The sequence below is a fragment of the Protopterus annectens genome, chromosome 5.part0, assembly GCF_019279795.1.
Source record: "Protopterus annectens isolate FY-2018-M chromosome 5.part0, PAN1.0, whole genome shotgun sequence".
Classification (NCBI taxonomy): Eukaryota; Metazoa; Chordata; order Ceratodontiformes; family Protopteridae; genus Protopterus; species Protopterus annectens.
In genome coordinates, this window is record NC_056735.1 from 54,821,204 (window position 1) to 54,834,177 (window position 12,974).

Sequence of the window (12,974 nt, forward strand, 5' to 3'; positions counted from 1 at the left end):
TACACATTCTGTTAGCACAATGCTCCATAATATCTTTAATAGTAAAGCGACTTTTGAACACAAATTCTGGTTGGGTAACTATCATCTTGGCCACCCTGTCGTCATCAAGGGTAACACTACAGTTGTTCCTAATGGTTTGCTGAATCAAATTACTTTCATTTCTGAATCTTATAGTCATCATGAGGTCTGGATTGACAGTATTAACATTCTCATTTCTTCTACCATTATCAGGAAGGCTACGATCTTACAATGGTGGGAAGCTATCATTGCGCTTAGCACATACCTCTTCCTTAATGTCACATAATAAACCTTCAGGGTATTCCCAGCCTTAAACATTTCAATAAGTTTGTCCACCTTCAACAAAAAAGTTGGCTTCTACAGATTCAGTCCTAGAGACATGAATCAACTGTCCCTTAACCAACTCCTTTTCTTGATGAAATGGGTGATTGCTCAAAAAAAGCAAAAAAAAAATGTTTGAGAAAGAGGGCTTTGTAGAAATTCTGGAGACAAACGTATGAGTCGAATTTTTTTTTACAATTAAAACATCTAAGTAATTCATTTCAGTGTTGGAGACACAATAGGTGAACCTTAAAAATCCAGTGGTGGTGTTCAAGTATGCCACAAACTCGTTTAAATATTCCAAACTGCCCTTCCAAATAATAAAGATGCCAGCCAGGTAATGCAAAACATATCAATCTTACCCATAAATGTGGACTTGAAAACAAAATTAAATTTCCAATCCACAATACCATGTTGGGATATAAGGGGGCATAAGGTGAGCCCATCACCACCCCAATAAGTTGTCTAAAGTATTCTCCCATCAAAGAAAATGCAACTGTTGTGGAGAAAGATATTCATTAACTCCTCCAACATAATAACCTCATTACCCAAAAACTCACATTCTAACAAGGTGTCTTCAAATCAAGACATTCCTGTCTGATGTGGAATCCAAGAGAACAAATCCACCACATCTATATTGACAAAAAACATTTGTCACTATAGACAGCTTGTCCGACCTGTCCTAGAAAGTCTCAGGAGTCCATTAGGACATATGAGTATCTCCAAGAATTTCTTCACCCTACCATCCATTTACAAGGCCAAGGGATAAATCTGGAGTCTGATGCTGCAACAGGGGTGGTTTGACAATATTCTTGTATACCTTGAGCATTCCGAATATACGGGGTATCATTTGGGTTTCAACTCGTAAAAAAAAATCTATGAAGTTTAGCCCCCAGTAGATCTTGATCAAGTAGATCTTTAAGATTAATATCAGTTTTATAGTAGGCTATATTAATTTAATTCTTTGATGACCTGGCATATCGAGAATTATTGTTTAAGATTTAATTCATTTTGGTTGAATAATCAATCTAATTCATAATAACAGCACCACCTCCTAGGTCGGGTTTCATAACCCTAATTTCTTTGTTGTAAACTAATTCATCTAGTAACTGTTTTTTACTTAATGTTAAATTATAAGTAATGCTGTTCCTTGGCCGCCCAAGAACGGATCGAATCTTATTTTCATAGCACTTTTCAAATAACTGTAAAGTAGAATTAACAGGGAAATTAAAAGTACTTGGATGGGTGAACTCAAGGGTTGTCCTAGATAAATTAGAGCAATCACTAAATAAAACTGTCAGGTTCACCTTCCGTACAAACATTTTCAAATCCAAGATGGCACCAGCCAAGTCAAGCCTTCTCTTAGGTACAAAAGTAGTAAATCCTTTACAAAACAAATTTAAAAATCTATCATCGATCACAAGATGACTGTAATAAGAAATTTTAAATCCACGTTGTTCATAAACAATCCCATCCCCCCAATATACCGGAATGAATAAGAGATAGTGACTTACTGGGGTAGCAATGGGAACACCTTGCACCCCATTATATGCCAACAATTTGTTTTCAAACCCAATTTTATGCATAAGATCAATATTTTTTGCATTACCTGGATGGCATCTTTATTATGTGGAAAGGCAAATCGGAATATTTAAAACAGTTTGTGAAATCATTTAACACCACCACTAAATTTTTAAGGTTCACCTGTAGTGTGCAAACAATGAGATGCATTAATTAGAAGTTTTCATCGTAAAAAATTTTTCTACTTGTAGGTTTGTCACCAGAATTTATAGAAAGCTCACTTTCTCAAACATTTTGTTGCATTTTTCAAGTAACCACCCATTTCATAAAAAAAAGGGGTTGGTTAAGGGATAGTTGATTTGTGTCTCTAGGACTGAATTTGAAAAAGACAACTTTTTGTCAGAGGTGGACAAATGTATTGAAATGTTTAAGGCTAGGCATACCCTGAAGGTTTATTATGTAACATTAAGGAAGGCATCTGCTAAGTGCAATGTTAGCTTCCCACCATTGTTAGGCCGTAACCTTCCTGATAAGGGTATAAGAAATAACAATGTTAATACAGTCAATCTGAACCTCATTGTAACTATAAGATTCAGAAATGAAAGTAATTTAATTCAACAAACCATCAGGAAAAACTGGAGGGTTATCCTAGGTGACAACAGGGTGGCCAAGACCATAGCTACCAAACCAACATTTGTGTTCAAAAGGGGCTTTAATATTAGAAATATTATGAAGCACAGTACTAACAGTATGTATAGAGCCAAAGCCAACCAGGAGCCCCAAAGTATGAGAAAATGTGTATTGCAAGAATATATTTGAGGGTACCTCCTTGACATTGAGAACGACTGATCTAGAATTTAAATGTACTGAATGTTGTGACTCCAACACCAAAGGGGTGGTGTACTTATCATTTTGTGATTGTTGTCATTGTTTTTATGTGGTCAAAATGGAGAGTGCACTAAGAAAAAGAGTATATGAGCATGTACGTGATATTTCAAATGAAAACACCAATAGTGCTTTATTTAAGCACAAAACAAATTGCACACCTGATAAAATATTTTTTTTTATTTTGGAGACTGCTTCCATTAATCTGAGAGGGGGACCTTGGGAAAGTAGACCTGACTACAGGTAGTTATTGTGGCAGGTTAGACATAATGCTGTCGCTCGCCCAGGTTTAAATGATCATACATCTTTAAATCTATTATTAAAACTGAGGGCGGCCAAGTTATAATTTTCTTCCCTGTAAAGTATCTGACTTTTTTGTATGCATTTTTAAAAGCTTTTTTATTAAGAGTTACTTATTGAGCATTATGTTGTAAGCAACCCACAAACCATGTTAACAGCTTATTGAGCATTATGTTGTAAGCAACCCACAAACCATGTTAACAGCTGGTAAGTTAGTTGTTTTTTTATGTATGTTTTTGTTTTGTATGTTATAGATGAAATTTTGAACTTTGAGTGAAACAATGGTTGTTCCCATGGCTATTATTTATAGGCATTTTCAGAATGATTGTTTATAGCACCTTTAAATATTTTAATTAATTAACTTACTGATATATTAACTAGACTGGATGGTTTGTTACATGTGATGTATAACTATATCTTAGTGTTTGCATCTATGACACCTTTGTTCTGATGAAGTCCTACTGCTAATCGGATGAATGTGCTTAACTCAGTGTTGCCTGTTTATAGTCCTATTAAAAGGCATTTTCTGTGTGACTATGGATTTGTTTATATCTGTATTGGACCTGCCTAAACCTTGGTTTTGTGGTTACCATTTTATTATTTCTGAGGTTGCTCTGTACACGTGTTTTGGTTACTGACCACTGAAGTGGTCATCTTGAAAAGAGCATCAATGGCGTCTCTGATAACTTGTAGTGCACCTGCTTTATGACCCAATGGTGGGAGCATGTCAGGTAAGCTAGATGCCAGAAAAAGTGTTTGCCTTCATGGCAGAAGATAATGATGAAAGGCAAATAGGGAAACTTTTCTGATACCACTAATACCAGACACCCCACTTCCATTTTACAGATCCATTTTCTTACATATTAGCTAACAAAATGATGTATGCAAAACTAGTACACTGCTCTGTGAAAAAAACTGCTGCATTTCCCTGTAAAATCCAGCTGCTATGGACATATAGGGTATTAATGGATTTTATAAGCTGGAGAGATTTAAGTGCACCATGACTCGCCTTTTAGTTTCAGAATGAAGTATAGTTGTTCAGGATTTGGATCATTTCTGCTTTTCATTTCCCATTATTCTTTCTGCCAGTTTTCTTTGTGATCTATGAACCGTATGACTTTCAGCAGAAGCTTAAATGAGTGTCTCCTTATAAATGAAAACAAGTCTGACTAGTGATAAAGCTGAAATGATTAACTAAACAGAAATGCATTTCCTTTATGTCTTCACTGATTATTGACTCAGCTTTATTTCACAAGCTGTAATGAGTTTCTCTTCATAAGGCCTGAGTGACATTCCAACACCTGTATTTCAGATAACACTTTTGCAGAAACTGAAAGAAATAAGTTAAAAATGAAATTACAGTGCCCTATATTTAAAAGTAATTGCAGTCTGTAAAATTGTTCTTTTTAAAAGTGAAATATTGCTTTATTAGTGTTTCCTGAGTGGTTTAAAAATGTATTTTACATTATCACACCTGCCCAATGCAGTTGTGTGACAGATAAGATATTGCAGTCAGCTGCAAATTGTATAGTGTACATCCAAAATTAAAATCTGCAAGGTATGATACCAGACACATTATAGGGTGTGTACCATTCATCAGGTGTTACTAGCATGCAAAAGGAATTGCAGAACTGGAAAGACTTTCTAAGGACTGGAACAGCTATTATTTACAAGCACTGTACTATTTGGAACAGCTGAATGCTTCACTCAGAAACATTATAATATCTCCTAAAGTTTCGTCTTTGTTTATTTACATTGGTAGCATACTGATCTCACTGGACTTATTTCAGTTCTAGCTTGGAAGCACAGAGATACCACCTGAAGGTCATGGAAATCAAATTAGACATATTAAGAAACATAAAGTGTAAGCAATGAAAAGTCAAGTCATATGCATAAAGTGTGAAGGCCGTAAGAAGAGTGGTTAGTCAGATTTGCACACTAGGAAATCTATATACAAAAACAATATATGCAATACAGAGACTATACAAAATCTTGGGGGGTAAGTCTGCCATAGCTATAATGTGATATGGATTATGGAGCTGAATGGTCAGTATGAAAAAGTTAAGCGATGAAGTCAGGAATATAGCAATTGCATTGGCTTTGTATGAGAAGGCAGGTCATTAGCTGAGGTCTGACTATAGAGTAGTTCAGTAAGGAATTTCGTGTGGCTGGGAAGAGAGAGGTATGAAGAACTAACAGGGAGAAGTTACGGCTTGTATATAGTAACCTTGTTCAGCGTGTTTGCACAGACAGGCCTGGCTGAGAGTGGGAACTCAAGGAGTAAGTGGTCATCAGAGAGGTGACGAGTTTTACAGGGAGAGGTAGTATATGTGTTGAGGTGGATGAGTTTGAAAAGAAGTGATCCAAGGAAAAGGTCTGATCTTTATTTGACAGGGATTCAGTTTGCTGTTGTAAAGGTGAGGCAGTGATCTTCACATCTCAGGGAGCTGGTAATGAACCAAAAGACATTGTTGGGAAGAGAAAGGAGAGAAGAAAAGCGTCTGCTAGAAGCTGCGGCCATTAGCAGAAAATCATATTCCAGTTACACTGAGGAAGCCTTTTCTTATGGGTATTCACACAGGAGGGGATAAGAAGGGGGAGCTTTTCTACACCAGAATAGGAAGCTCTTACGTTTTGTATATTGGTATATAAATTAACAGCCTGATAGCTCAGAGACACACCTTATATCATTTTGCACAAATTGTCATTTTGAGCCTAAGTGCGGATGTGAAGTGCTATCACCTCACATAAAGTAGCTGCATGCAGGAGATAATTTAAAAGGCTATTCTGCTGCAGGATTGGATTCAGAGTCAGACCCCAAGTACTGGGGCCTGGCTAGTAACAAGGAATGAGTTTATCACAGATTTCTATATGAGTCTTAGAATGGGAGTGTGTGTGTGTGTGTGTGTGTGTGTGTGTGTGTGTGTGTGTGTGTGTGTGTGTGTGTGTGTGTGTGTGTGTGTGTGTGTGTGCATGTACATATGTGTGTGTGTGTGTGTGTGTGTGTGTGTGTGTGTGTGTGTGTGTGTGTGTGTATGCATGCATAAACATTGAAGCATTCATGTGGGTATATGGGTGAATGTTTCATTGACTGAGGAGACTTGTTTGTAGGGGTGTGTGTGTGTGTGCATGCATGTGTTTGTTTGTGTATGAGTAGGGAGGGTGCCTTTGCCTTGGAGGGATTGATGTAGTCATCCAAAAAGGTAGTGTTTGGTTCAGTAATGAGGGATATCACATTGTTATGATATGCCTCATGGTCTACCTGTGTCATGGAGAGGGTAAAGTAGTTGGCTGCTATGTGGTACTGTTTTTTATTGTAAGAAGAAGGTAGAGGAGTTCTAGGTCATGGTCCTGCATAATGAATCTGGAGGCAAGATGGTTTCTTAGAAGCACAGATGCACCCTCACCAGCTAAACTATCCAACTCGGCATTGGGTCTGAAGGAGTGGTAGGTATTAAAATCCTGCACTGTAAGGCTGCTTTCACTAATCTGAACTTATGTATCAGTAACTATTTATATATCAATATTTTCAAGGGTCAGAATGTCTGTAAGGGGTACAACATTTTCTTTAGACTTCTAGCATATTGAGGTTAGCTATGTAAGTCATTTCAAAAGACTGACTTTGCCTAAAAAGGCATTATGGGAAAGAAAAAAGTTTAGTTAATATATGCAGGGTATGAGAAATGAGAGAGATGTAGACTGTTCCAAGCAAAGCAGATAGAGTTGTCAACCATCTCATCCAGGGCCAATGTATATTGGACTCACCCTAGAATGAGACTAGTAGTTAAGCAATCAAGTAAAGTCACTTATCTTTTGATTGTTCTGTGGCATCATTCTTGCTGATGGTAAGATACTGGTCACACACACACACACACACACATATGTGCATACATGCAAACATCACACAGACATATGCACACATACGTATACACGTGAGTGTGCAGCACACACAAACAGGCAGGCACACACAAACACACACACACAGACATACATGTACATGTGAGATCACGTGGGCATGCACATGCACACATACACATACACACACTTATAGATTGGAGTACATGCGCACACATACTCACAGCCACACACACATACATGGACACACGTGCACACTCAGCACTCTCATGCAGGCATACACACATATACACGCTTACACAGTCATACATGCATGCAGCCTTCATATGTGGATATGCAAACACACACAAACACATGTACACAGTCATACATGCATGCAGCTTTCACACATGGATAAGCATACACACACACACATACATATGCACACACATATATATATATATATATATATATATATATATATATATATATATATATATATATATATATATATATATAAAACACACACATACACCCACACACATATATGCAGACATGCACAGACACTCGTAGATGTGCACACATTATCACACATGGGCAAACACATACACACACAAACACACACACACACATACACACACACACACTCAGACATGCACGCAAACACACGCATGTGCATCACTCACACGTGGGCGTATACATGAGTGCACATACACACGGAAACACACACAGATTCCCTTTCCAGATGCATATTCTAAGAGTTCCATCATGCCTTGCTTCATATGATCCAAGGAGGTGCATCTCAAAGTATTCACTTCCATGTGAAAATGATCAGGTCATACATGTATTTAGGTGAAGGGACTTGAGGATTTTAGTGACATTACATATCCTGATACTTGAGAGGCAACTAACAATTACCTTGTACTTTGCTCAACCTGGACAATGGAACACCTTTGTGTCTCATTATTGAGTCACTTATAACCAGAACATTGCCAGATGAACTAGATTGGTTTTGCTGTCATAAGGACTTCTGCTTTTTAGTGATGTGACCCCTGTTAGGAACTGTCTGTATTTTCCATAACATCAAAGTTAGCTGTATGTTAAATATGGGCTGGTGATGCCAGATTGTGTGCAGAAGGAACATTTGAGGATTTATGCTGATCCCTAACCTTCTGAGTTCTAAAAGACTTTAAGATTTTTTAATGGCATCAGTGTAAAACAGCTTAGAGTTTGTAATGAGTGGATGCTGCAGAGGTTTAGATTGGGGAAGAATAGTTTTAGGCTCACTGCATGTAGCTGGCTGAGAGAAGGACACCTCCAGTTGAATTAAGTATTTTCACATCTCGTGTATAAGAGCCCATTGGGTTTAGTAGGAGTTTGTTATTAGTGAGCATGAAACAGTTCCTACACTGCCTCAGATTTCAATGTCCTGTAAGGCTGGTAAGAGAGATGGTTTGCATGTTCATTTTCCATGCTGACCAGTGCTGCTACACTTAGAGTAATTGAGGATCTATAGAGAGGCTTGGGAAATATTAGAGCAATGGAAGTTAGTTGGACTGGTTTTATCTTCAGCATAAGCAAGTTCTGCTCAGTGCAACTGGTACTCAAGTTAATAACCAACACTGCTTGGAGTTAGTATAAAATATCACATACTCCATGGCAACATTGTCAACATATTAATAATAAAATTCAGCTTAAACTTTACCTTCTGTATGTCTCGAATTACTGTCCGAATCTTTACATGCATATGCCACTCACCCAAATCACCTCCAAGTATGTCCTAAGTGTTTTCTGAAAAGTTAAAACCCTAGATCCAGGGGGCCTGAATGTTTGTGGTTGTCTTTTTTCATTACCAAAGGCTATCTGCCTGAGTACTTATTATAGGATCATGGGAGATTACTAGGCTATTGGCCCTGATGCTCTTATAAGCTTAACCAAGAGTTTAGTCCATGTTTAGACAAGTCAGCACCCAAAGCCCCTGTCTTTTCAGTCTCAGGCCCCCTACTGGATTCATGCCAGAAGTATGCTGAACTAGTAAACAAATCACAGGACTGGACTGAGGACAGAAAAACTCCACTCTTTATTGGCTCACACAAAAGGCTTAATGCTCCACAAGAAATGCGTTTTCATCCAGGCACCTCCCAGACTTCATCAGAAAGTAAACAATAATGGAAGTGCCTCAGGATGAGGATGAGACACTTACATTATTGTGCACTTTCTGATGAAGTCTGGGAGGTGCCTAGACAAAAACGCATTTCTTGTGGAGCATTAAGCCTTTTGTGTGAGCTAGTAAAGAGTGGAGTTTTTCTGTCCTCAATTCAGTCCTGTGATTTGTTTACTAGTTACATTTTGGACTGTTTCCTTGTTTTTTGGTTATAAGTATGGTGAATGCTATATTCATACCACTCCCCAGAAGGGGACTCCCAACTGACCCAGACACCTATAGACTTATCAGTCTCACCAGTTTTATCAATAAGATAACAGAAGGCATCAATACTAACCCGATAAATAAGGACATAGGCAAACTCCAGATTTTAACCAATTTGGGTTTGTTAAAGGCAGATCTTGCCAAACCTAGTGGACTTTTTGAACCAGTCATTAAAGCATTAGAGTCAGGTAAATTGGTTCACACAACATACTTGGACTTGGCCAGAGCCTTCAATACCATTCCACATTTGGGCATCATTGATGAGCTAATCCAATTAAATGTAACCCCCTATAGTACCTGCTGGATACAAAGTTGATGACTGACAGAACACAGTCTGCTAGTGCTGCAGGCACAGTGTCAGCTAAAAGAGTTGTTGCTGGTGGTGTCCATCAGGTAATGGTCCTGGGACCATTCCTCTTTGGTATAATCTTCTCTGACATTAAAGCAGACACCAAAGGCCTGTGACTGATGAAGTCGGTCAATGACTGCAAACTCTGAGTTGTCATAAATATGTCAGATGATTGTCATAATCTCCAGAAGTGTCTAAATCATACTAAGTAATGATTGGATCATGGCCTCAAACATAATATCCTCAAAATGAGGCATTGCATTATTTGGAAAACATGGGCACTGTTTCTATCATATAGGTGATGCCCACCTATATGTCAACTCGGCTATTAGGGATTTGGACATCATCATTGGCAAGGAACTATCCTTTGACCACAATGTGATCACTATTGTTAGGAAATCCTTTTTTATAGCCAGACTAATTACTGGTGGCATATATTCTAGATCCAAAGAAGTCATTCCCCCTCTACTTCTCCTCATCAGTCCAATAATAGAATATAATGCCCCCTTTCATATGTACTTGACTAGGCATATGACAGAGCTGGAGATACTGCAGCACTTTTATTACCAAATAAATCAAGTGCATGTCCTCCTTAAATTACCCTGACCACTTTACAGCACTTTGACTCTTTTCTGTTTCCTACTGACTATTGAGAGGAGATCTTTGTTTTCCCCTAAAGAGCCTAAGATGATTCAGGCCTATGTAACCTTCTATATACCCACAAAACTAATATCACCCTAAGCACCAATTCAGGAGACGTATACCACCACCAAACCATAAATATGATCAGTTGGCAGGATAAAGATCTTTCAAAGAGATTAACTCTCTGTGGAATAGGCCCCCATTTGAGGTAAAGCAGAGAACCTCCAAGACTATTTTAAGTACAACCAGAATGACCACATGAGAAATTATAAGTGCACCCCAATTCTGACTCCTCTACCACTTATGGAAAGAGTCTAAAACCAAGTCCAAGTCTGATATTAATTTATATTGTGTTAAATTAGTTGAATCATAGGCTAGACAACAAATGGTCCACTGGACCAACAGCCTGTTATAAACCTACGACTCTATCATTGCTTAAAGGAATATTTGATAAGGAGAAATGGACTATAATGGCAACAAGGAAAACAATAACAACAACAATTACTAATATCCCAGTACTGAAAAGATGGAAAGAAGAAATAGAAACACAAACAGTTAGACTATAAGGTAAATGAAGAAACGTGAGAAAAGGTTAAGGGACTAGAAGGTCATGTATACATTTCAAAACGTGTTGATTCATTAAGTATTTTTGACAAGTAAACACGGAAATGTAAAACCATTATCTTACAAACAGAATATCTGTATGCCAAAGCAAAGACTGACTCACACAATGCTATCTTGTGTACATATAATATTCTATATACTCGTCATCTCTATAGAATGGGTTATTATAGACCATTGACAATGTAACGAACAAAGAACTGACTGTATTATGTATAAATCATTCCCATGGTGGGATTATGGGAAGAAAGCTTTGTTGTGTTACCTACTTCTCGATCCATTACCTTTTAAAAGAAAAACTTATTTTATACCAGTAAGATGATGCCTTCTGATATTAAGATGTTACCTTCTATTGATTCACTTGCCCGATAGTATTTAATAGCAAATATCACTACTGACAACTTGAAGGGAAATATTACTACACTGTGTCTATGAACTGTTTTTTATATATTTATACTGTGTAAAAACATAAAAAAAAATTCTTAGGTTCATAAATGTGTACTAGCCTGATGGCCCTGGAGCCTTTATAAGCCTAGCCCATAGGATTACCCTGGAATCATGCCACCCGACCTTAGTTCCCAGTGCCTCTGTCAAGAAGAGCCACTGGAGTGATCCCCGGGGTGAATTTTCTATTTCCCATCCACTCATCAAGATTTCTCTTGAAGATGGCCAGTGAGGTGCTTCACTTGAAATGTATGTTCCATAGCATGAGCAGTCTCTGTGTTATGAACATGTCCCTCCAGCTTGTTTTGTTGATTGTGGTAATGAGGTTGAGGTTTCTGGAGCATGTAGTGTGGAGGGACTGGGATTTCTTTAGATGTAGCATTTCTAACAAAGGTGAGTCAGACATGGCTTTGTAAGTGAAGCAGAGATCGCTTCTAAGTAGGCGATATGAGACAGAGAATAGCTGGAGTTTTTTGAGTCTGTCCATATAGGACAAGTGTTTAAGGCCAAAGATCCTCTTTGTGAGGTATTTTTGCTGCATCTCCAGTTGTTGTAGGTGTCTAGTGAGGTGCATGCCAAATGAAGCATTGTACTCAATGACTGGCCGAATAAGGGAAGAGTAGAGGGAGACAATGACCTCTTTCTTCCTGGATGCAAAACCCTTAGTAATGAGATGTGCCACATAGAATGACTTTATAACCACAGTGGCAATGTGGTTGTAAAAAGAGTGGTTGCTGTCAACCTGTGTTCCCCGATCTCTTACGATGCCTTCTGTGTTCAGTAGACTACCATCAATGTGGTAATTCATGGGAACCATTTTTTTCCCAAAGGGGATGATGACATATTTTTTGGCATTGAGCTTAAGGCCATAGCTCTGACAGCAGTCATTGGTCTCAGTGAGGCCTTTCTGTAGGATGTCAAAATCACTTGGGGAGTTAATTATGGATCCCAACTTGCAATAGTCTGCGAACTTTTGTCAGCCAGAGTCCCTTCATGTTGGCCTGGACTTAGAGAAGTGGATACCAAACAGGAGAGGACCCAGGATCGAACCCTGTGGGACTCCACTCATGACTGATCGACAGTCTGACTTGGATTCACCTACTTTCACACTGTGGATTCTATCTGTGAGCCAGTTTGCAACCCACGTAGTGATATAGGGGTTGATGCCTAGCTTAGTGAGTTTTTCTATGATTCCTGAGTGGAGAATGGTATCAAAGGCATTGCCCAGATCAAGGTAGGCTGTATGAACCACCTTGCCTTCATCCACATCTCTGGTGACTGACTCAAAGAAGTTGACCAGGTTGAGCAGGCATGATCTACCCTTCACAAAACCAAACTGTGTGGGATCCAGAGTTTGAAGGTTCCCTATATTTTTGTTTATTAGGTCCATGATGATGCATTCCATAGCTTTGCATATCAGACTTGTCAGGCTAATGGGGCGATAGTTCCCAGGGTCTGTAGTCTCTCCTTTGTGGAGAGGGATGACTGTAGTAGTGCGCCATTTGGTAGGGACAAAGTCTGAGGTGAGGCTGTGATTGAACAAGGCACACAGGTGAGGGTGCCAGTTCACTCTGAATTTCATGTAGAACACAGCCAGGGATATTGTCAGGT